At 41.3% G+C, this 23082-nt stretch overlaps 1 protein-coding gene across 9 annotated transcripts in view; it reads right to left on the reverse strand.

Moving 5' to 3' along the window:
- The window catches only part of CDKL5 (cyclin dependent kinase like 5), a 1071204-nt gene that overhangs the window by 677931 nt on the left and 370191 nt on the right, over nucleotides 1-23082 (reverse strand). Inside the window, exon 1 of one of the 9 annotated variants that reach the window (XM_053706414.1) lies at nucleotides 530-731. The exons of the other annotated variants lie outside the window; for them this stretch is intronic. The gene's annotated coding sequence lies outside the window, so the exon portion shown is untranslated. Of the gene's footprint in view, nucleotides 1-529; nucleotides 732-23082 lie in introns of those variants that run through there. 9 annotated transcript variants of the gene reach the window in all.

Below are 23082 nucleotides of genomic sequence, written 5' to 3' on the forward strand. Positions count from 1 at the left end.
TAGTGGAGGAGACATAGGGAGCAGTTATAGGTGAAGTAAGGGAGGTCACAATAAGCAATTATTGATCATTAACAGTTATAGCTAGCAGAATTTACACATTTATTCTGTTTACATGTAACTGGAATGTAGAAAAACTACTTATGTTTGCACAACTCCCTGTATTTGTGGAGAGATAAAGGTCTGTACAAGTTGGATTTAAAATTAAAGGGAGAAAAAAACATTTTGAGTACAATATATTTCTAACCTTTCATATGCCAGACAGAGTTAGCATCTGTGCACCACAGCATCTCTGGAAGCAAGGAGTTAATCACTTAGGGGTTAAGTAAATTAATCTCTCCCCTGTATTTATCAATATTTCACTGAGGTGCTCACATGCTGTGCTTTGCAATAGTAAAGCTTCAATTAAGTGCCATAAATGTCCCATATTTGTTCTAATAATTCATCCACCATTTCTATCTCCCATCTCACATGCAGCTCACACACGCAATGCAACTCAGACAGCAACAAGTTAATAGGTGACTTTTTTTACCTCCTCAGAACTCCGTGATCTAAAAGGATTTATGAGACCCCAGGGACTAATAGGCATTCCTCTCAAACACGGACACCGTGTGATATGCTCTCTGATTCGTCTGGTGTTCACAAGGAATGCATTTTTGCTACGTGCAGCATTCAGTTCCCTGATGTTATTGTACAGTTTATTTTCCCATCTAAATAAATAACAATAACTTTCTAGGAAGCACATATTTGCAAGTTGGCTTTTGTAGTGCACATTATAAATGGTAAATGCTGAATAATGTAAATTATAAATTTGTTAAGAATAAAATAAAACTGTATGAATAAAACAGTAGCAGAAAAAGGACTTTGGGAATCTTAGCAGGCAACGTAACTGCGAGAATAACAGAAAACTTTATCTGGGGCTTTATTTTTCCTTGCATATGAAGAAGGGACAAATATATTGCTAGGGGTGTGGGATAAAAACGCGACAGACACAATAAGCTTTATAAAATACAATCCCTTTGTGTATTTAAGATAACTGGCTTACACAGTGCAGATCAGGCGGAAAAGGAGTGGTGCTGATTATCTTCACAGTTCACACCAGTAGTTACACGCTGCCCGCAGGTATCAGACACATCCACAGCCATTACCCGCCCCAAATGTGATGTCACTGCACAGCCAGCTGACGGGGAGGAGAAACTGACTTGTTTTTTTTTTTTTAAATAACAAACTTTATTTACAAAAGACTGTCAGTTAACTCGAGTTTTTAACCCACAAAACAGTTGCCGGGACAGTCCGGTACATTTAAATGGTCGGGACTGGCTCTCAAATTCTCAAAACAGGACAGCCCTCTCTCAGTATATTCTCGGGGGGGGCAATTGGCCCGTTGCCCCCCCCCCTGGATCCGCCACTGGTTGAGGGTCAAATGGATTCCACTCAATATCAGCAGATACTTGAGAATAATGTTGAGGAATCAGTCACAAAGTTGAAGTTACGCCGAAGCTGGATATTTCAACAAGACAACGACCCAAAACACTGCTCAAAATCTACTCTGGCATTTATGCAGAGGAACAAGTACAAAGTTCTGGAATGGCCATCTCAGTCCCCAGACCTGAATATCATTGAAAATCTGTGGGGTGATTTGAAGCTGGCTATCCATGCTAGGCAACCATCAAACCAAACTGAACTGGAGATGTTTTGCAAAGAGGAATGGTCCAAAATACCTTCATCCAGAATCCAGACACTCATTACAGGCTATAGAAAGTGTCTAGAGGCTGTTATTTCTGCTAAAGAAGGCTCTACTAAATATTGATGCAATATTTCTGTTGGGGTGCCCAACTTTATGCACCTGTCTAATTTCGTTTGGATGCATATTGCCCATTTTCTGTTAATTCAATAAACCTAATTTTACTACTGAAATATTACTGTGTCCTTCAGTTATTTGATAGATCAAAATGAAATTGCTGATCCAAACACCCAATTATTTATAAATGAAAATCATGGAAATTGTCAGGGGTGCCTAAACTTTTGCATACGACTGTATATGTGTATATATATCTATATAATATATTATATATTTTCATGCGACAACACTAAAGAAATGACACTTTGCTACAATGTAAAGTAGTGAGTGTACAGCCTGTATAACAGTGTAAATTTGCCATCCCCTCAAAATAACTCAACACACAGACATGAATGTCTAAACTGTTGGAAACAAAAGTGAGTACACCCCTAAGTTGAAATGTCCAAATTGGGCCCAATTAGCCATTTTCCCTCCCCAGTGTCATGTGACTCGTTAGTGTTACAAGGTCTCATGAGTGAATGGGGAGCAGGTGTGTTAAATTTGGTGTTATCGCTCTCACACTCTCTCATACTGGTCACTGGAAGTTCAACATGGCACCTCATGGCAAAGAATTGAGGATCCACTCAGAACAGGCCACGCCATGGTCGACCAAAGAAGTTGGGTGCACGTGCTCAGCGTCATATCCAGAGGTTGTCTTTGGGAAAAAGACGTATGAGTGCTGCCAGCATTGATGCAGAGGTTGAAGGGGTGGGGGGGGATCAGCCTGTCAACGCTAAGACCATACGCCGCACACTCCATCAAATTCATCTGCATGGCTGTAGTCCCAGAAGAAAGCTTCTTCTAAAGATGATGCACAAGAAAGCCTGCAAACAGTTTGCTGAAGACAAGCAGACTAAGGACATGAATTACTGGAGCCATGTCCTGTGGTCCGATGAGACCAAGATAAACTTATTTGGTTCAGATGGTGTTGTGACAGATTCCTTGCTACCCCAACTGGGTAGCTCCGCCAAAGGATCCTTCCGATACCTGGAACAGGCCGCTATGTAGCGGAGAACAAGTGATTTTAGAAAAACTGATCTTGATAACAAGCCTGATCTGAACTTCATATCTCCTGTCATTCCCGCCCCTCCAGACAGGCTGGTGCCTGCCATAGAAGCCACAGTCCCACAGAGACCCAGGACACAGCGGTGGTGGTTTTGAGGTGATCCTTGGAAAGCAGCTTCCAATGTGTTATTTGAAAGCTCTCGGTCTCCAGATGCCACATTCCAAAAAGCAGCATGATTCGTTACTGGGGACCGGAGTTACAGCCCGGTAAAGATTGGGGGTAGGGGTTTCCAAAACCCCCAGTTCCCAAAGAAGCTCCCCTTCTGCAATTCCACCACCTCTTGTCCTTCCTAGGGGCTACCACACCTCAAAAGAGATGAGCTCTGAACAAAGGGCCGCTGGAGCAACCAGGGTTAAAGGGGACCGGGGATCCCAGTTGATGAAGCCGACCGGCAGATCCAGGAGGTCGGCCAGCCAGAGGGAGATAGGTCGGTCAGAGTCCAGCTTCTTCCAAGATCCAGGTTACCAACAAAACAAGGGAAACCAAAGCTCTGGGAGATCGCGGTTGCACTGAGGAGCCCAAAACCGCTGAGAAACAAGAGGGGGTAGGTGGCAGGGGGGTATAGGTTTAACCCCTGCAGCCCGGTATCCGTGACAGGTGTCAAGCATGTGTGGCGGCAACCAGGTGAGAAGTACAAATTGTGTCTTGCCTACAGTCAAGCATTGTGGTGGGAGTGTCATGGTCTGGGCCTGGATGAGTGCTGCCAGCACTGGAGACTACAGTTCATTGAGGGAACCATGAATGCCAACATGTACTGTGACATACTGAAGCAGAACATGATCCCCTCCTTTTCGGAGACTGGGCCGCAGGGCAGTATTCCAACATGATAACGATCCCCAAACACACCTCCAAGACGACCACTGCCTTGCTAAAGAAGCTGAGGGTAAAGGTGATGGACTGGCCAAGCATGTCTCCAGACCTAAACCCTATTGAACATCTGTGGGGAATCCTCAAATATAAGGTGGGGGAGCACAAGGTCTCTAACATCTATCAGCTCAGTGATGTCCTCATGGAGGAGTGGAAGAGGACTCCAGTGGCAACCTGTGAAGCTCTGGTGAACTTCCTGCCCAAGAAGGTTAAGGCAGTGCTGGAAAATAATGGTGGCCACACAAAATATTGACACTTTAGGCCCAATTTGGACATTTCCACTTAGGGGTGTACTCACTTTGTTGCCAACGGTTTAGACATTAATGGCTGTGTGTTGAGTTATTTTGAGGGGACAGCAAATTCACACTGTTATACAGAATGTACACTCACTACTTTTCATTGCAGAAAAGTGCATTTGCTTCAGTGTTGTCACATGAAAAGATATAATAAAATATTTACAAAAATGTAAGGGGTGTACTCACTTTTGTGGGATACTAACTATATATACAGGGAGTGCAGAATTATTAGGCAAATGAGTATTTTGACCACATCATCCTCTTTATGCATGTTGTCTTACTCCAAGCTGTATAGGCTCGAAAGCCTACTACCAATTAAGCATATTAGGTGATGTGCATCTCTGTAATGAGAAGGGGTGTGGTCTAATGACATCAACACCCTATATCAGGTGTGCATAATTATTAGGCAACTTCCTTTCCTTTGGCAAAATGGGTCAAAAGAAGGTCTTGACAGGCTCAGAAAAGTCAAAAATAGTGAGATATCTTGCAGAGGGATGCAGCACTCTTAAAATTGCAAAGCTTCTGAAGCGTGATCATCGAACAATCAAGCGTTTCATTCAAAATAGTCAACAGGGTCGCAAGAAGCGTGTGGAAAAACCAAGGCGCAAAATAACTGCCCATGAACTGAGAAAAGTCAAGCGTGCAGCTGCCAAGATGCCACTTGCCACCAGTTTGGCCATATTTCAGAGCTGCAACATCACTGGAGTGCCCAAAAGCACAAGGTGTGTAATACTCAGAGACATGGTCAAGGTAAGAAAGGCTGAAAGACGACCACCACTGAACAAGACACACAAGCTGAAACGTCAAGACTGGGCCAAGAAATATCTCAAGACTGATTTTTCTAAGGTTTTATAGACTGATGAAATGAGAGTGAGTCTTGATGGGCCAGATGGATGGGCCTGTGGCTGGATTGGTAAAGGGCAGAGAGCTCCAGTCCGACTCAGATGCCAGCAAGGTGGAGGTGGAGTACTGGTTTGGGCTGGTATCATCAAAGATGAGCTTGTGGGGCCTTTTCGGGTTGAGGATGGAGTCAAGCTCAACTCCCAGTCCTACTGCCAGTTTCTGGAAGACACCTTCTTCAAGCAGTGGTACAGGAAGAAGTCTGCATCCTTCAAGAAAAACAGAATTTATGTTTACCTGATAAATTACTTTCTCCAACGGTGTGTCCGGTCCACGGCGTCATCCTTACTTGTGGGATATTCTCTTCCCCAACAGGAAATGGCAAAGAGCCCAGCAAAGCTGGTCACATGATCCCTCCTAGGCTCCGCCTACCCCAGTCATTCGACCGACGTTAAGGAGGAATATTTGCATAGGAGAAACCATATGGTACCGTGGTGACTGTAGTTAAAGAAAATAAATTATCAGACCTGATTAAAAAAAAAACCAGGGCGGGCCGTGGACCGGACACACCGTTGGAGAAAGTAATTTATCAGGTAAACATAAATTCTGTTTTCTCCAACATAGGTGTGTCCGGTCCACGGCGTCATCCTTACTTGTGGGAACCAATACCAAAGCTTTAGGACACGGATGAAGGGAGGGAGCAAATCAGGTCACCTAAATGGAAGGCACCACGGCTTGCAAAACCTTTCTCCCAAAAATAGCCTCAGAAGAAGCAAAAGTATCAAACTTGTAAAATTTGGTAAAAGTGTGCAGTGAAGACCAAGTCACTGCCCTACATATCTGATCAACAGAAGCCTCGTTCTTGAAGGCCCATGTGGAAGCCACAGCCCTAGTGGAATGAGCTGTGATTCTTTCGGGAGGCTGCCGTCCGGCAGTCTCGTAAGCCAATCTGATGATGCTTTTAATCCAAAAAGAGAGAGAGGTAGAAGTTGCTTTTTGACCTCTCCTTTTACCGGAATAAACAACAAACAAGGAAGATGTTTATCTAAAATCCTTTGTAGCATCTAAATAGAATTTTAGAGCGCGAACAACATCCAAATTGTGCAACAAACGTTCCTTCTTTGAAACTGGTTTCGGACACAGAGAAGGTACGATAATCTCCTGGTTAATGTTTTTGTTAGAAACAACTTTTGGAAGAAAACCAGGTTTAGTACGTAAAACCACCTTATCTGCATGGAACACCAGATAAGGAGGAGAACACTGCAGAGCAGATAATTCTGAAACTCTTCTGGCAGAAGAAATTGCAACTAAAAACAAAACTTTCCAAGATAATAACTTAATATCAACGGAATGCAAGGGTTCAAACGGAACCCCCTGAAGAACTGAAAGAACTAAATTGAGACTCCAAGGAGGAGTCAAAGGTTTGTAAACAGGCTTAATTCTAACCAGAGCCTGAACAAAAGCTTGAACATCTGGCACAGCAGCCAGTTTTTTGTGAAGTAACACCGACAAGGCAGAAATCTGTCCCTTCAGGGAACTTGCAGATAAACCTTTTTCCAATCCTTCTTGAAGGAAGGATAGGATCCTAGGAATCTTAACCTTGTCCCAAGGGAATCCTTTAGATTCACACCAACAGATATATTTTTTCCAAATTTTGTGGTAAATCTTTCTAGTTACAGGCTTTCTGGCCTGAACAAGAGTATCGATAACAGAATCTGAGAACCCTCGCTTCGATAAAATCAAGCGTTCAATCTCCAAGCAGTCAGCTGTAGTGAAACCAGATTCGGATGTTCGAACGGACCCTGAACAAGAAGGTCTCGTCTCAAAGGTAGCTTCCAAGGTGGAGCCGATGACATATTCACCAGATCTGCATACCAAGTCCTGCGTGGCCACGCAGGAGCTATCAAGATCACAGACGCCCTCTCCTGATTGATCCTGGCTACCAGCCTGGGGATGAGAGGAAACGGCGGGAACACATAAGCTAGTTTGAAGGTCCAAGGTGCTACTAGTGCATCCACTAGAGCCGCCTTGGGATCCCTGGATCTGGACCCGTAGCAAGGAACCTTGAAGTTCTGACGAGAGGCCATCAGATCCATGTCTGGAATGCCCCACAGCTGAGTGACTAGGGCAAAGATTTCCGGATGGAGTTCCCACTCCCCCGGATGCAATGTCTGACGACTCAGAAAATCCGCTTCCCAATTTTCCACTCCTGGGATGTGGATAGCAGACAGGTGGCAGGAGTGAGACTCCGCCCATAGAATGATTTTGGTCACTTCTTCCATCGCTAGGGAACTCCTTGTTCCCCCCTGATGGTTGATGTACGCAACAGTTGTCATGTTGTCTGATTGAAACCGTATGAACTTGGCCCTCGCTAGCTGAGGCCAAGCCTTGAGAGCGTTGAATATCGCTCTCAGTTCCAGAATATTTATCGGTAGAAGAGATTCTTCCCGAGACCAAAGACCCTGAGCTTTCAGGGATCCCCAGACCGCGCCCCAGCCCATCAGACTGGCGTCGGTCGTGACAATGACCCACTCTGGTCTGCGGAATGTCATCCCTTGTGACAGGTTGTCCAGGGACAGCCACCAACGGAGTGAGTCTCTGGTCCTCTGATTTACTTGTATCTTCGGAAACAAGTCTGTATAGTCCCCATTCCACTGACTGAGCATGCACAGTTGTAATGGTCTTAGATGAATGCGCGCAAAAGGAACTATGTCCATTGCCGCTACCATCAACCCGATCACTTCCATGCACTGAGCTATGGAAGGAAGAGGAACGGAATGAAGTATCCGACAAGAGTCTAGAAGTTTTGTTTTTCTGGCCTCTGTCAGAAAAATCCTCATTTCTAAGGAGTCTATTATTGTTCCCAAGAAGGGAACCCTTGTTGACGGGGATAGAGAACTCTTTTCCACGTTCACTTTCCATCCGTGAGATCTGAGAAAGGCCAGGACAATGAGGAAGGGACGACGCTTGAATCAGAATGTCGTCCAAGTAAGGTACTACAGCAATGCCCCTTGGTCTTAGCACAGCTAGAAGGGACCCTAGTACCTTTGTGAAAATCCTTGGAGCAGTGGCTAATCCGAAAGGAAGCGCCACGAACTGGTAATGTTTGTCCAGGAATGCGAACCTTAGGAACCGATGATGTTCCTTGTGGATAGGAATATGTAGATACGCATCCTTTAAATCCACCGTGGTCATGAATTGACCTTCCTGGATTGAAGGAAGAATAGTTTGAATGGTTTCCATCTTGAACGATAGAACCTTGAGAAACTTGTTTAAGATCTTGAGATCTAAGATTGGTCTGAACGTTCCCTCTTTTTTGGGAACTATGAACAGATTGGAGTAGAACCCCATCCCTTGTTCTCTTAATGGAACAGGATGAATCACTCCCATTTTTAACAGGTCTTCTACACAATGTAAGAATGCCTGTCTTTTTATGTGGTCTGAAGACAACTGAGACCTGTGGAACCTCCCCCTTGGGGGAAGTCCCTTGAATTCCAGAAGATAACCTTGGGAGACTATTTCTAGCGCCCAAGGATCCAGAACATCTCTTGCCCAAGCCTGAGCGAAGAGAGAGAGTCTGCCCCCCACCAGATCCGGTCCCGGATCGGGGGCCAACATTTCATGCTGTCTTGGTAGCAGTGGCAGGTTTCTTGGCCTGCTTTCCCTTGTTCCAGCCTTGCATTGGTCTCCAAGCTGGCTTGGCTTGAGAAGTATTACCCTCTTGCTTAGAGGACGTAGCACCTTGGGCTGGTCCGTTTCTACGAAAGGGACGAAAATTAGGTTTATTTTTGGCCTTGAAAGGCCGATCCTGAGGAAGGGCGTGGCCCTTACCCCCAGTGATATCAGAGATAATCTCTTTCAAGTCAGGGCCAAACAGCGTTTTCCCCTTGAAAGGGATGTTAAGTAGCTTGTTCTTGGAAGACGCATCAGCCGACCAAGATTTCAACCAAAGCGCTCTGCGCGCCATCAAACCAGAAACATGCGGCTGTAGCGACAGGGACAATGCATGAAATAGGTTGTAGAAGGTAACCTTGCTGAACAAACATCTTTTTAAGCAAACCTTCTAATTTTTTATCCATAGGATCTTTGAAAGCACAACTATCCTCTATGGGTATAGTGGTGCGTTTGTTTAAAGTGGAAACCGCTCCCTCGACCTTGGGGACTGTCTGCCATAAGTCCTTTCTGGGGTCGACCATAGGAAACAATTTTTTAAATATGGGGGGAGGGACGAAAGGAATACCGGGCCTTTCCCATTCTTTATTAACAATGTCCGCCACCCGCTTGGGTATAGGAAAAGCTTCTGGGAGCCCCGGGACCTCTAGGAACTTGTCCATTTTACATAGTTTCTCTGGGATGACCAACTTGTCACAATCATCCAGAGTGGATAATACCTCCTTAAGCAGAATGCGGAGATGTTCCAACTTAAATTTAAATGCAATCACATCAGGTTCAGCCTGTTGAGAAATGTTCCCTGAATCAGTAATTTCTCCCTCAGACAAAACCTCCCTGGCCCCATCAGACTGGGTTAGGGGCCCTTCAGAAATATTATCAGCGTCGTCATGCTCTTCAGTATCTAAAACAGAGCAGCCGCGCTTACGCTGATAAGTGTTCATTTTGGCTAAAATGTTTTTGACAGAATTATCCATTACAGCCGTTAACTGTTGCATAGTAAGGAGTATTGGCGCGCTAGATGTACTAGGGGCCTCCTGAGTGGGCAAGACTCGTGTAGACGAAGGAGGGAATGATGCAGTACCATGCTTACTCCCCTCACTTGAGGAATCATCTTGGGCATCATTGTCATTATCACATAAATCACATTTATTTAAATGAATAGGAATTCTGGCTTCCCCACATTCAGAACACAGTCTATCTGGTAGTTCAGACATGTTAAACAGGCATAAACTTGATAACAAAGTACAAAAAACGTTTTAAAATAAAACCGTTACTGTCACTTTAAATTTTAAACTGAACACACTTTATTACTGCAATTGCGAAAAAACATGAAGGAATTGTTCAAAATTCACCAAATTTTCACCACAGTGTCTTAAAGCCTTAAACGTATTGCACACCAAATTTGGAAGCTTTAACCCATAAAATAACGGAACCGGAGCCGTTTTGAACTTTAACCCCTTTACAGTCCCTGGTATCTGCTTTGCTGAGACCCAACCAAGCCCAAAGGGGAATACGATACCAAATGACGCCTTCAGAAAGTCTTTTCTAAGTATCAGAGCTCCTCTCACATGCGACTGCATGCCATGCCTCTCAAAAACAAGTGCGCAACACCGGCGCGAAAATGAGGCTCTGCTTATGCTTTGGGAAAGCCCCTAAAGAATAAGGTGTCTAATACAGTGCCTGCCGATATCAATATATCAAAATACCCAGATAAAATGATTCCTCAAGGCTAAATATGTGTTAATAATGAATCGATTTAGCCCAAAAAAAGTCTACAGTCTTAATAAGCCCTTGTGAAGCCCTTATTTACGATCGTAATAAACATGGCTTACCGGATCCCATAGGGAAAATGACAGCTTCCAGCATTACATCGTCTTGTTAGAATGTGTCATACCTCAAGCAGCAAGAGACTGCACACTGTTCCCCCAACTGAAGTTAATTGCTCTCAACAGTCCTGTGTGGAACAGCCATGGATTTTAGTGACGGTTGCTAAAATCATTTTCCTCATACAAACAGAAATCTTCATCTCTTTTCTGTTTCTGAGTAAATAGTACATACCAGCACTATTTCAAAATAACAAACTCTTGATTGAATAATAAAAACTACAGTTAAACACTAAAAAACTCTAAGCCATCTCCGTGGAGATGTTGCCTGTACAACGGCAAAGAGAATGACTGGGGTAGGCGGAGCCTAGGAGGGATCATGTGACCAGCTTTGCTGGGCTCTTTGCCATTTCCTGTTGGGGAAGAGAATATCCCACAAGTAAGGATGACGCCGTGGACCGGACACACCTATGTTGGAGAAAACATGATTTTCATGCAGGACAATGCTCCATCACACGCGTCCAAGTACTCCACAGCGTGGCTGGCAAGAAAGGGTATAAAAGAAGAAAATCTAATGACATGGCCTCCTTGTTCACCTGATCTGAACCCCATTGAGAACCTGTGGTCCATCATCAAATGTGAGATTTACAAGGAGGGAAAACAGTACACCTCTCTGAACAGTGTCTGGGAGGCTGTGGTTGCTGCTGCACGCAATGTTGATGGTGAACAGATCAAAACACTGACAGAATCCATGGATGGCAGGCTTTTGAGTGTCCTTGCAAAGAAAGGTGGCTATATTGGTCACTGATTTGTTTTTGTTTTGTTTTTGAATGTCAGAAATGTATATTTGTGAATGTTGAGATGTTATATTGGTTTCACTGGTAAAAATAAATAATTGAAATGGGTATATATTTGTTTTTTGTTAAGTTGCCTAATAATTATGCACAGTAATAGTCACCTGCACACACAGATATCCCCCTAAAATAGCTATAACTAAAAACAAACTAAAAACTACTTCCAAAACTATTCAGCTTTGATATTAATGAGTTTTTTGGGTTCATTGAGAACATGGTTGTTGCTCAATAATAAAATTAATCCTCAAAAATACAACTTGCCTAATAATTCTGCACTCCCTGTATATATATATATATATATATATATATATATATATATATATATATATATACAGGGAGTGCAGAATTATTAGGCAAATGAGTATTTTGACCACATCATCCTCTTTATGCATGTTGTCTTACTCCAAGCTGTATAGGTTCGAAAGCCTACTACCAATTAAGCATATTAGGTGATGTGCATCTCTGTAATGAGAAGGGGTGTGCTCCAGACACCGCCGCCACCTACATTATATTTATGAACCCCTAATCTGCCACCCCAACGTAGCCGCCACTATATTAAAGTTATTAACCCCTAAACCTAAGTCTAACCCTAACACCCTCTAACTTAAATATAATTACAATAAATCTAAATAAATATTACTATCATTAACTAAATTATTCCTATTTAAAAACTAATTTTTTTATTTTTTTTTATTTTAATAGGGCTATTAGATTAGGTGTAATTAGTTTAAATATCTGTAATTTGTTTATTATGTTCTGTAATTTAGTGGGGTTTTTTTTTTTGTACTTTAGCTAATTTAATTTAATTTAGGTAATTGTATTAATTTAGTTAATTTATTTAATTATAGTGTGGTGTTAGTGTAACTTAGGTTAGGTTTTATTTTACAGGTAGTTTTGTATTTATTTTAGCTAGGTAGTTATTAAATAGTTAATAACTATTTAATAACTATTCTACCTAGTTAAAATAAATACAAACTTGCCTGTAAAATAAAAATAAACACTAAGATAGCTATAATGTAACTAGTAGTTCTATTGTAGCTAGCTTAGGGTTTATTTTATAGGTAAGTATTTAGTTTTAAATAGGAATAATTTAGTTAAAGGGACAGTAAACACCAGAATTTTTATTGTTTAAAAAGGTAGATAATCCCTTTATTACCCATTCCCAAATTTTGCATAACCAACAGAGATATATAAATACACTTTTTTCCTCTGTGATTACCTTGTATCTATGCCTCTGCAAACTGACAACTTATTTCAGTTATTTTGACAGACTTGCATTTTTAGCCAATCAGTGCTGACTCCTAGGAGCTTCACATGCCTGAGCTCAATGTTATCTATATGAAACACATGAACTAACGCCCTCTAGTGGCGAAAAACTGTCAAAATGCTTTCAGATTAGAGGCAGTCTTCAAGGTCTAAGAAAGTAGCACATGAACCTCCTAGCTTTAGCTTTCAACTAAGAATACCAATAGAACAAAGCAAAATTGGTAATAAAAGTAAATTGGAAAGTTGTTTAAAATGACATGCCCTATTTTAATCATGAAAAAATTTTTTTTTACTTTACTGTCCCTTTAATGATAGTAATATTTATTTACATTTATTGTAATTATATTTAAGTTAGGGGGTGTTAGGGTTAGACTTTAGGGGTTAATAACTTTAGGGTTTAGGTGTTAATAACTTTAATATAGTGGCGGCGACCTTGGGGGTTGCAGATTAGGGGTTAATAAATAGTAGGTAGGTTGCAGCGACGTTGGGGGAGGCAGATTAGGGGTTAATAAATAGTATGTAGGTGTCGGCGATGTTGGGTGCAGTAGATTAGGGGTTAATACATATAATGTAGGTGGCGGCGGTGTCCGGAGCAGCAGATTAGGGGTTAATAATTATAATGTAGGTGTCGGCGATGTCGGGGGTGGCAGATTAGGGTTAATAAGTGTAAGATTAGGGGTGTTTAGATTCAGGGTTAATGTTAGGGTGTTAGGTGTAGACATAACTTTTATTTCCCCATAGGAATCAATGGGGCTGTGTTACTGAGTTTTACGTTGCTTTTTTGCAGGTGTTAGACTTTTTTTCAGCCGACTCTCCCCGTTGATTCCTATGGGGAAATCGTGCACGAGCACGTACGACCAGCTCACCGCTGACTTAAGCAGCACTGGTATTGAAGTGCGGTAATGAGCAAAATTTTGCTCAACGCTCACTTCTTGTCTTTTAACGACAGGTTTGTAAAAACCCTTAATACCAGCGCTGCAGGTAAGTGAGCGGTGAGTGAAAACTGCTCGTTAGCACCGCATAGCCTCGAATGCAAAACTCGTAATCTGGGCCATGGTCTATCTAATCAATTTTAATTTTATTTTGATTTCACTATCCCTTTAATGGACGCTCATTCATTCTTCAACCCTACAACTCTGTTGGTATTTTACTGCCCTATTGGTTCAGGTCTATGTAGATGATAATTAATATATGTAGAAATAAATGGCTAGTTATAATTGAACCGTTTTTAGGTGTGAAGTAGTCTATATAAAAATCTGATTGTTTAAAACCAGTTCTGTTTTAATTTCTGAATCACGCTGCATAATTATATATGCTAATTACTAGTATGGTCCATACTTTTTACACAAAAGGTAGCAACCATAGCCCTGACCCACTCTTTTTTTACTGCTTCGTATGAGCAGAAGGCTGTAGGAAAATGTTAATGATAAATGTAGCTTAAAGGGACATAAAAGGGCAAAACATTTAGTATTTTTATTATTGCACTATTGCTTGCATATACAGGGAGTGCAGATTTATTAGGCAAATTAGTATTTTGACCACATCATCCTCTTTATGCATGTTGTCTTACTCCAAGCTGTATAGGCTCGAAAGCCTACTACCAATTAAGCATATTAGGTGATGTGCATCTCTGTAATGAGAAGGGGTGTGGTCTAATGACATCAACACCCTATATCAGGTGTGCATAATTATTAGGCAACTTCCTTTCCTTTGGCAAAATGGGTCAAAAGAAGGACTTGACAGGCTCAGAAAAGTCAAAAATAGTGAGATATCTTGCAGAGGGATGCAGCACTCTTAAAATTGCAAAGCTTCTGAAGCGTGATCATCGAACAATCAAGCGTTTCATTCAAAATAGTCAACAGGGTCGCAAGAAGCGTGTGGAAAAACCAAGGCGCAAAATAACTGCCCATGAACTGAGAAAAGTCAAGCGTGCAGCTGCTAAGATGCCACTTGCAACCAGTTTGGCCATATTTCAGAGCTGCAACATCACTGGAGTGCCCAAAAGCACAAGGTGTGGAATACTCAGAGACATGGCCAAGGTAAGAAAGGCTGAAAGACGAACACCACTGAACAAGACACACAAGCTGAAATGTCAAGACTGGGCCAAGAAATATCTCAAGACTGATTTTTCTAAGGTTTTATGGACTGATGAAATGAGAGTGAGTCTTGGTGGGCCAGATGGATGGGCCCGTGGCTGGATTGGTAAAGGGCAGAGAGCTCCAGTCCGACTCAGACGCCAGCAAGGTGGAGGTGGAGTACTGGTTTGGGCTGGTATCATCAAAGATGAGCTTGTGGGGCCTTTTCGGGTTGAGGATGGAGTCAAGCTCAACTCCCAGTCCTACTGCCAGTTTCTGGAAGACACCTTCTTTAAGCAGTGGTACAGGAAGAAGTCTGCATCCTTCAAGAAAAACATGATTTTCATGCAGGACAATGCTCCATCACACGCGTCCAAGTACTCCACAGCGTGGCTGGCAAGAAAGGGTATAAAAGAAGAAAATCTAATGACATGGCCTCCTTGTTCACCTGATCTGAACCCCATTGAGAACCTGTGGTCCATCATCAAATGTGAGATTTACAAGGAGGGAAAACAGTACACCTCTCTGAACAGTGTCTGGGAGGCTGTGGTTGCTGCTGCACGCAATGTTGATGGTGAACAGATCAAAACACTGACAGAATCCATGGATGGCAGGCTTTTGAGTGTCCTTGCAAAGAAAGGTGGCTATATTGGTCACTGATTTGTTTTTGTTTTGTTTTTGAATGTCAGAAATGTATATTTGTGAATGTTGAGATGTTATATTGGTTTCACTGGTAAAAATAAATAATTGAAATGGGTATATATTTGTTTTTTGTTAAGTTGCCTAATAATTATGCACAGCAATAGTCACCTGCACACACAGATATCCCCCAAAAATAGCTTAAACTAAAAACAAACTAAAAACTACTTCCAAAACTATTCAGCTTTGATATTAATGAGTTTTTTGGGTTCATTGAGAACATGGTTGTTGTTCAATAATAAAATTAATCCTCAAAAATACAACTTGCCTAATAATTCTGCACTCCCTGTAACTGTGTTTAACCCCTGAAAAGTCAACTCCAGAGCAGCAATGCACTACTGGGAGTTAGCTGAGCCAAAGAAAAGAGACAAAATGTATGTAGCCAACAATAGTGAGTATGGCTGCATAATAGACCAATACATATTGACAGTAATTAGTAATACATGCCAAGTAGTTTTTGCTTGAATGGTTTAAAACTAACACTAAAGTCAAAATTAACTTTCATGCTGCAGACAGAGTACCCAATTTTAAACAACCTTCCAATTTATTTCCATTATCTAAATGTGCACATTCTTTTTATGTGCACACGTTCTGAGGCACCAGCTCCTACTGAGCATGTCAAGAATTCACAGAATACATATATGCATTTTGTGATTGGCTGATGTCTGTCACATGATGCAGTGGGAATAAAAATAGAACTAGGAATTTCAAATGAGTACATTTCTTTTTGACAAATTTTAAACTAAGTGCTGTTGCACTCTCTGTTTATATACATTTACTAGATTATACTAGTCTACTGTGTTTGGTGGTCCTTTAATTTCCTTTTAAGATGAAGAAATGGCAAAATCTGTATTGTACATCTGTAGTTGCATGAAACAACTGCAAACTAAATCTTTTCTTTTTGCATATTTAATTTAAGGCCATATTCCATCACCATTCAATGTACTACTGTCAACACTGTGTTCATACCTACCTTAACGGTTTACAAATGAACTTGCAGCAGCATTAAAAGATGATGGTATATTACAGCATTTTCAAAGAAGAGTGGTAATTTAAAATATTAAATCTCCATTCACAGAAAAGAAATTCCAGGGCTCAAATCAAATGATTAAACAAAAAGCATATTCTACAAAAAGCACTTCGTAGATGCTTTTAATTGAATGTCAATGCTCGCCAACCATAAATTAAGAATGCTGAAAGGGCTTCTATAATTAACACTTGTTTTGTTGAGACAGAGCAGATGAGCCGTTCTCATTATGAATCCAGAAGACGCATGAATTTCATAGAAAGCATTCTAAGGTCAAACGCTTGTTATGACCAAGAACATGAAACCAATATTATGAATTGGACAGCTTCCAAATCCAAGCACCTACAATTGACAGCAACTTTTTGAGTGTATGAAAATGAAAACCTCTTTGAATTGTTTCTTTGTTATGTTGAACTTTAACTTAAAGTAACATTGCACATATTTTTATGTCATCTAAAATATGGTATTTATTTACAGTTGTTTTAATACCACTGAATAAACAGCCTTTATTTCTTGCTAGTTTGGGGGAGGCTTGACAATAAATCTATAGGAGTATGGAGGGCAGCATGCATAAGTTTTTTTTTTTTTTTTTAGTTACAATGTAAATTGCCAAACCAAAAAGATCTGCTGTGCGAGAGCTTTATTGCATGCTTATAATTATGTGTTTAACCCCTGCAAAAGAGTTAATCATATAGTTTAATTCAGCTCTAGAGCAGCAATGGACTACTGGGAGCTAGCTGAAACATCTGGTGAGCCAATAACAAGAGGCATATGTGCATATCCACCACTCAACATCTAGTAGTGCATTGCTGCTTCTGAACTACTTAGATATGCTTTTCAACATAGGACACCAAGAGAACAGTCATTTTAAGAACAAGAGTAAATTGAAAATTGCATGTTCTATTTGAACCATGAAATTGTAAAGTGGTCTTTTATTTCCTTTTAAACATTTTAGAATATGTTATGCATGAAAATTGGTTAACAGTTCTGTCATATGATTGGCAAACTTGTTTTAGTGCATGTAATGGGGTAGATGAAATAGCAGTCACATTTTAAAACTAGTAGTAGCAACAACAAAAAACCTCAGCTATGCGGAACATAATGATTTACAGGATGACTGTATATCAATGTATACTAGAATTATGTGCAACACATGGATCATTAAACAAATAAGTAACTTGAAATATCATGTAATGAGCTTTATTGCACTGAGACATAGAGACTTACATGAAGTATCTCCCCCAAATCCTGTGATCTCTTTGATTATACATTTGCAGTTAAAAATGAGTATGGATCATATAATATCATGTTAATGAAAGTACTCCATATTGTAGACAAATAGTTTAAAACAGAACCGAAAGAATGCTTTGGATCAGAACATTATGTCCTCAGGCAGGAAGTCAAAATGAAAGTTTCCTGATTTTGATAAGCGTATAATAAAACAAAACCTTTCCGAGTTATTCTATTATCACATTTACATGTTTTTATTTCGATTAGGTAGGCTCTACCTGAATTATAAAAATGTAGATTTGCCTTCCATGTCCCTTTAACTTCTTAATCTTTCCTAGCCCTACAAAGACTTCTCCACCTTCCAGCATACTGCAGTATTGTCATGTGTTGAGAGGTCTGGCCATCTTCTTGCCGGCAGCTTCTTAGTCTGGGCAAATATCCTGTTTTTAGACACGGCCTCAGTTACACTCAAGAGACGCCCCACCCAAAAGCAGCCCCAGTCACACCCACTATCTGACCTCACCCCTCCTGCTTTGGTCCCATTTACAACACCGGTGAGACATGGCCCACAAGTTCCCTACCCTCTCCGTCCCAGAAAGTCCCCAGGAAATGTAGGGGGTATAAGCTAAATATAAGCAGTCTGTATCCACTGTGTAGTATAATCCATAACCTGATGTGTGCAACATTTAAAGTACATACAACTAAAAGTTATCATCTGTTTTTTATATTGTACTATTGATTGCATATAACTATAGGGTCAATTACAATCCATTAGAAAAAAACATATCAAATGATGTATCTACAAAAATCTTATAATGGTGATTTTCTGCAGACAATTGTATGTTTTTCTAAAGGACTGTGATCCACCCTATGTGTTAACCCCTGCAAAAGTCATCTCTAGAGCAGTAATACACTACTGGGAGCTAGCTTAAACACAACTGGTCAGTCAATGATGATACGTGTGTGTGTCATCACCAATCTCCAGCTAGCTCCCATTACTGCATTGCTGCTCCTGAGCCTACCTAAGTATATTTTTCAACCAAGAGAACAAATTAAGTATAAACTTTAAAGCCTCTATCTTAAATGTCTGCATGACTCCATCTGTCAAGGATTCAATTTAAAAAGAACAATTACTGCTTGAAAAATGTATGCTGTATACAAAGCTTAAAACCAGAACACTCACAATTGGATACATGAAATATCCTTTTGTCACATTTACATCAATTAACCCCTTAACGACACGAGTCGTACAGGGTACGTCGCACACAACCTGGTCTTTAAAGACCAGCGAAGTACCCTGTACGACTTTGGGGATTAAAGTGGCTGGAAGCGATCCCGATCGATTCCAGCCGCTTTACGGTTATTGCAGTGATGCCTCGATATTGAGGCATCCTGCAATAACATTTTTTCACCATCCGATGCAGAGAGAGCCACTCTGTGGCCCTCTCTGCACCGACATCGATGGCTGCAATTGTTGGTGGGTGGGAGTTGACCGTGGGAGGCGGGTGGGCGGCCATCGATGAAAGACTGAAGAGAGAGGGGGGCGGGATTGGGGGTGAGGTTGTCGGGAGCGCGCACGTGCACAGGGGGCAGCGGGCGGGCGCGTGCACGGGGAGGGAGCGGGTGGGATCCGCTACACTACAGAAACATTTGATATAAGTGGCAGTAAGGGGGGTAAAATCCCTAATAAAAGTAAATCTAAGTGATCTGGGAGCAGGTGGGGGATTGGTCTGTGGGGGGAAGCTACACTACAGAAAAAAGGAAAAAAATTAAAAAAAAAAAAACATTTTTATTTGCAAACTGGGTACTGGCAGACAGCTGGGAGGTTGGGGGCTAAGGGGGGATCCTACACAGCTGCATATGTAAATATGCTATACAATTTTTTTAAAAATTTTAAATATACCTTTTATTTTAGTACTGGCAGACTTTCTGCCAGTACTTAAGATGGCAGGGACAATTGTGGGATGGGGGAGGGAAGAGAGCTGTTTGGGAGGGATCCTGGGGTGTGATGTGTCAGGTGGGAGGCTGATCTCTACGCTAAAGCTAAAATTAACCCTGCAAAGTCCCTACAAACGACCTAATTAACCACTGCACTGCTGGGCATAATACACGTGTGGTGCGCAGCGGCATTTAGCGGCCTTATAATCACCAAAAAGCAACGCCAAAGCCATATATGTCTGCTATTTCTCAACAAAGGGGATCCCAGAGAAGCATTTACAATCATTTATGCCATACTTGCAAAAGTTGTTTGTCAATAATTTCAGTGAGAAACCTAAAATTGTGAAAAATGTTACGTTTTTTTTATATTTGATCGCATTTAGCGGTGAAATAGTAGCATGAAATATACCAAGATGGGCCTAGATCAATACTTGGGGTTGTCTACTACACTACACTAAAGCTAAAATTAACCCTAGACGCTCCCTACAGGCTCCCTAATTAACCCCTTCACTGCTGGGCATAATACACGTGTGATGCGCAGTGGCATTTAGCGGCCTTCTAATTACCAAAAAGCAACGCCAAAGTCAAATATGTCTGCTATTTCTGAACAAAAGGGGATCCCAGAGAAGCATTTACAACAATTTATGCCATAATTGCATAGTTGTTTGTAAATAATTTCAGTGAGAAACCTAAAGTTTGTGAAAATATTTGGGAAAAAGTGAACAATTTCTTTTATTTGATTGCATTTGGTGGTGAAATGGTGGCATGAAATATACCAAAACGGGCCTACATCAATACTTTGGGTTGTCTTCTAAAAAAAATATATATACATGTCAAGGGTTAATCAGGGATTCCTGAAAGATATCAGTGTTCCAATGTAACTAGCGCTAATTTTGAAAAAAATGGTTTGGAAATAGCAAAGTGCTACTTGTATTTATTGCCCTATAACTTGCAAAAAAGCAAAGAACATGTAAACATTGGGTATTTCTAAACTCAGGACAAAATTTAGAAACTATTTAGCATGGGTGTTTTTTTGGTGATTGTAGATGTGTAACAGATTGTGGGGGTCAAAGTTAGAAAAAGTGTGTTTTTTTCAATTTTTTCCTCATATTTTATCATTTTTTTTAAAGTAAATGATAAGATATGATGAAAATAATATCATCTTTAGAAAGTCCATTTAATGGCTAGAAAAAAAACGGTATATAATATGTGTGGGTACATTAAATGAGTAAGGGGAAAAACATAATTTATGCTTACCTGATAAATTTATTTCTCTTGTAGTGTATCCAGTCCACGGATCATCCATTACTTGTGGGATATTCTCATTCCCAACAGGAAGTTGCAAGAGGACACCCACAGCAGAGCTGTAATATAGCTCCTCCCCTAACTGTCATAGCCAGTCATTCGACCGAAAACAAGCCGAGAAAGGAGGAGCCATAGGGTGTAGTGGTTACTGTAGTTTAAATTTAAAAATTACCTGCCTTAAAATGACAGGGCAGGCCGTGGACTGGATACACTACAAGAGAAATAAATTTATCAGGTAAGCATAAATTATGTTTTCTCTTGTTAAGTGTATCCAGTCCACGGATCATCCATTACTTGTGGGATACCAATACCAAAGCTAAAGTACACGGATGAAGGGAGGGACAAGGCAGGAACTTAAATGGAAGGAACCACTGCCTGTAAAACCTTTCTCCCAAATATAGCCTCCGAAGAAGCAAAAGTATCAAATTTGTAAAATTTTGAAAAAGTATGAAGCGAAGACCAAGTCGCCGCCTTGCAAATCTGTTCAACAGAAGCCTCATTTTTAAAGGCCCAAGTGGAAGCCACAACTCTAGTGGAATGAGCTGTAATCCTTTCAGGAGGCTGCTGTCCAGCAGTCTCATAGGCTAAGCGGATTAAGCTTCTTAGCCAAAAAGAAAAAGAGGTTTCCAAAGCCTTTTGACCTCTCCTCTGTCCAGAGTAGACAACAAACAAAGCAGATGTTTGACGAAAATCTTTAGTAGCTTGTAAGTAAAACTTTAAAGCACAGACCACGTCCAGATTGTGTAACACAAGGATGGAACCACAATCTCTTGATTGATATTCTTGTTAGATACCACCTTAGGTAAGAACCCAGGTTTGGTACGCAGGACTACCTTATCCGTATGAAAAATCAGATAAGGAGAATCACATTGTAAGGCAGATAGCTCAGTGACTCTACGAGCCGAGGAAATAGCTACCAAAAAAAAAAAAAAAAAGAACTTTCCAAGATAAAAGTTTATCTATGGAATGAAGAGGTTCAAACGGAACTCCTTGAAGAACCTTAAGAACCAAGTTTAAGCTCCATGGTGGAGCAACAGGTTTAAACACAGGCTTGATTCAAACTAAAGCCTGACAAAATGCCTGAACGTCTGGAACATCTGCCAGACGCTAGTGCAAAAGAATAGACAGAGCAAAAATATGTCCCTTTAAGAAACTAGCTGACAATCCTTTTTCCAAACCTTCTTGGAGAAAAGATAAAATCCTAGGAATCCTGACCTTACTCCATGAGTAACCCTTGGATTCACACCAATAAAGATATCTACGCCATACCTTATGGTAAATTTTCCTGGTGACAGGCTTTCGTGCCTGTATTAAGGTATCAATAACTGACTCGGAGAAGCCACGATTTGATAAAATCAAGCATTCAATCTCCAGGCAGTCAGCCTCAGAGAAATTAGATTTGGATGGTTGAAAGGACCCTGAAGTAGAAGGTCCTGTTTCAGAGGCAGAGACCATGGTGGAAAGGATGACATGTCCACTAGATCTGCATACCAGGTCCTGCGTGGCCTCGCAGGTGCTATCAGAATCACCGATGCTCTCTCCTGCTTGATCTTGGCAATCAGTCGAGGGAGCAGAGGAAACGGTGGAAACACATAAGCCAGGTTGAAAGACCAGGGTGCTGCTAGAGTATCTATCAGTGTCGCCTTGGGATCCCTGGACCTGGATCCGTAACACGGAAGCTTGGCGTTCTGGCGAGACGCCATGAGATCCAGTTCTGGTTTGCCCCAACGGAGAATCAGTTGTGCAAATACCTCCGGATGGAGTTCCCACTCTCCCGGATGAAAAGTCTGACGACTTAGAAAATCCGCCTCCCAGTGCTCTACACCTGGGATATGGATAGCTGATAGGTGGCAAGAGTGAATCTCTGCCCAGTGAATTATTTTTGAAACTTCTAACATCTCTAGGGAACTTCTTGTTCCCCCTCGATGGTTGATGTAAGCTACAGTCGTGATGTTGACCGACTGAAATCTGATGTACCTCAGAGTTGCTAACTGAGGCCAAACCTGAAGAGCCTTGAACATCGCTCTTAGTTCCAGAATATTTATTGGAAGGAGAGACTCCTCCTGAGTCCACGATCCCTGAGCCTTCAGGGAGTTCCAGACTGCACCCCAACCTAGAAGGCTGGCATTTGTTGTTACAATAGTCCAATCTGGCCTGCGAAGGTCATACCTTTGGACAGATGGACCCGAGATAGCCACCAGGGAAGAGGATCCCTGGTCTCTTGGTCCAGATTCAGTTGAGGGGCCAAATCTGTGTAATCCCCGCTCCACTGACTGAGCCTGCATAG

This window comes from Bombina bombina, chromosome 3 (assembly GCF_027579735.1).
Source record: "Bombina bombina isolate aBomBom1 chromosome 3, aBomBom1.pri, whole genome shotgun sequence".
NCBI classification, from domain to species: domain Eukaryota; kingdom Metazoa; phylum Chordata; class Amphibia; order Anura; family Bombinatoridae; genus Bombina; species Bombina bombina.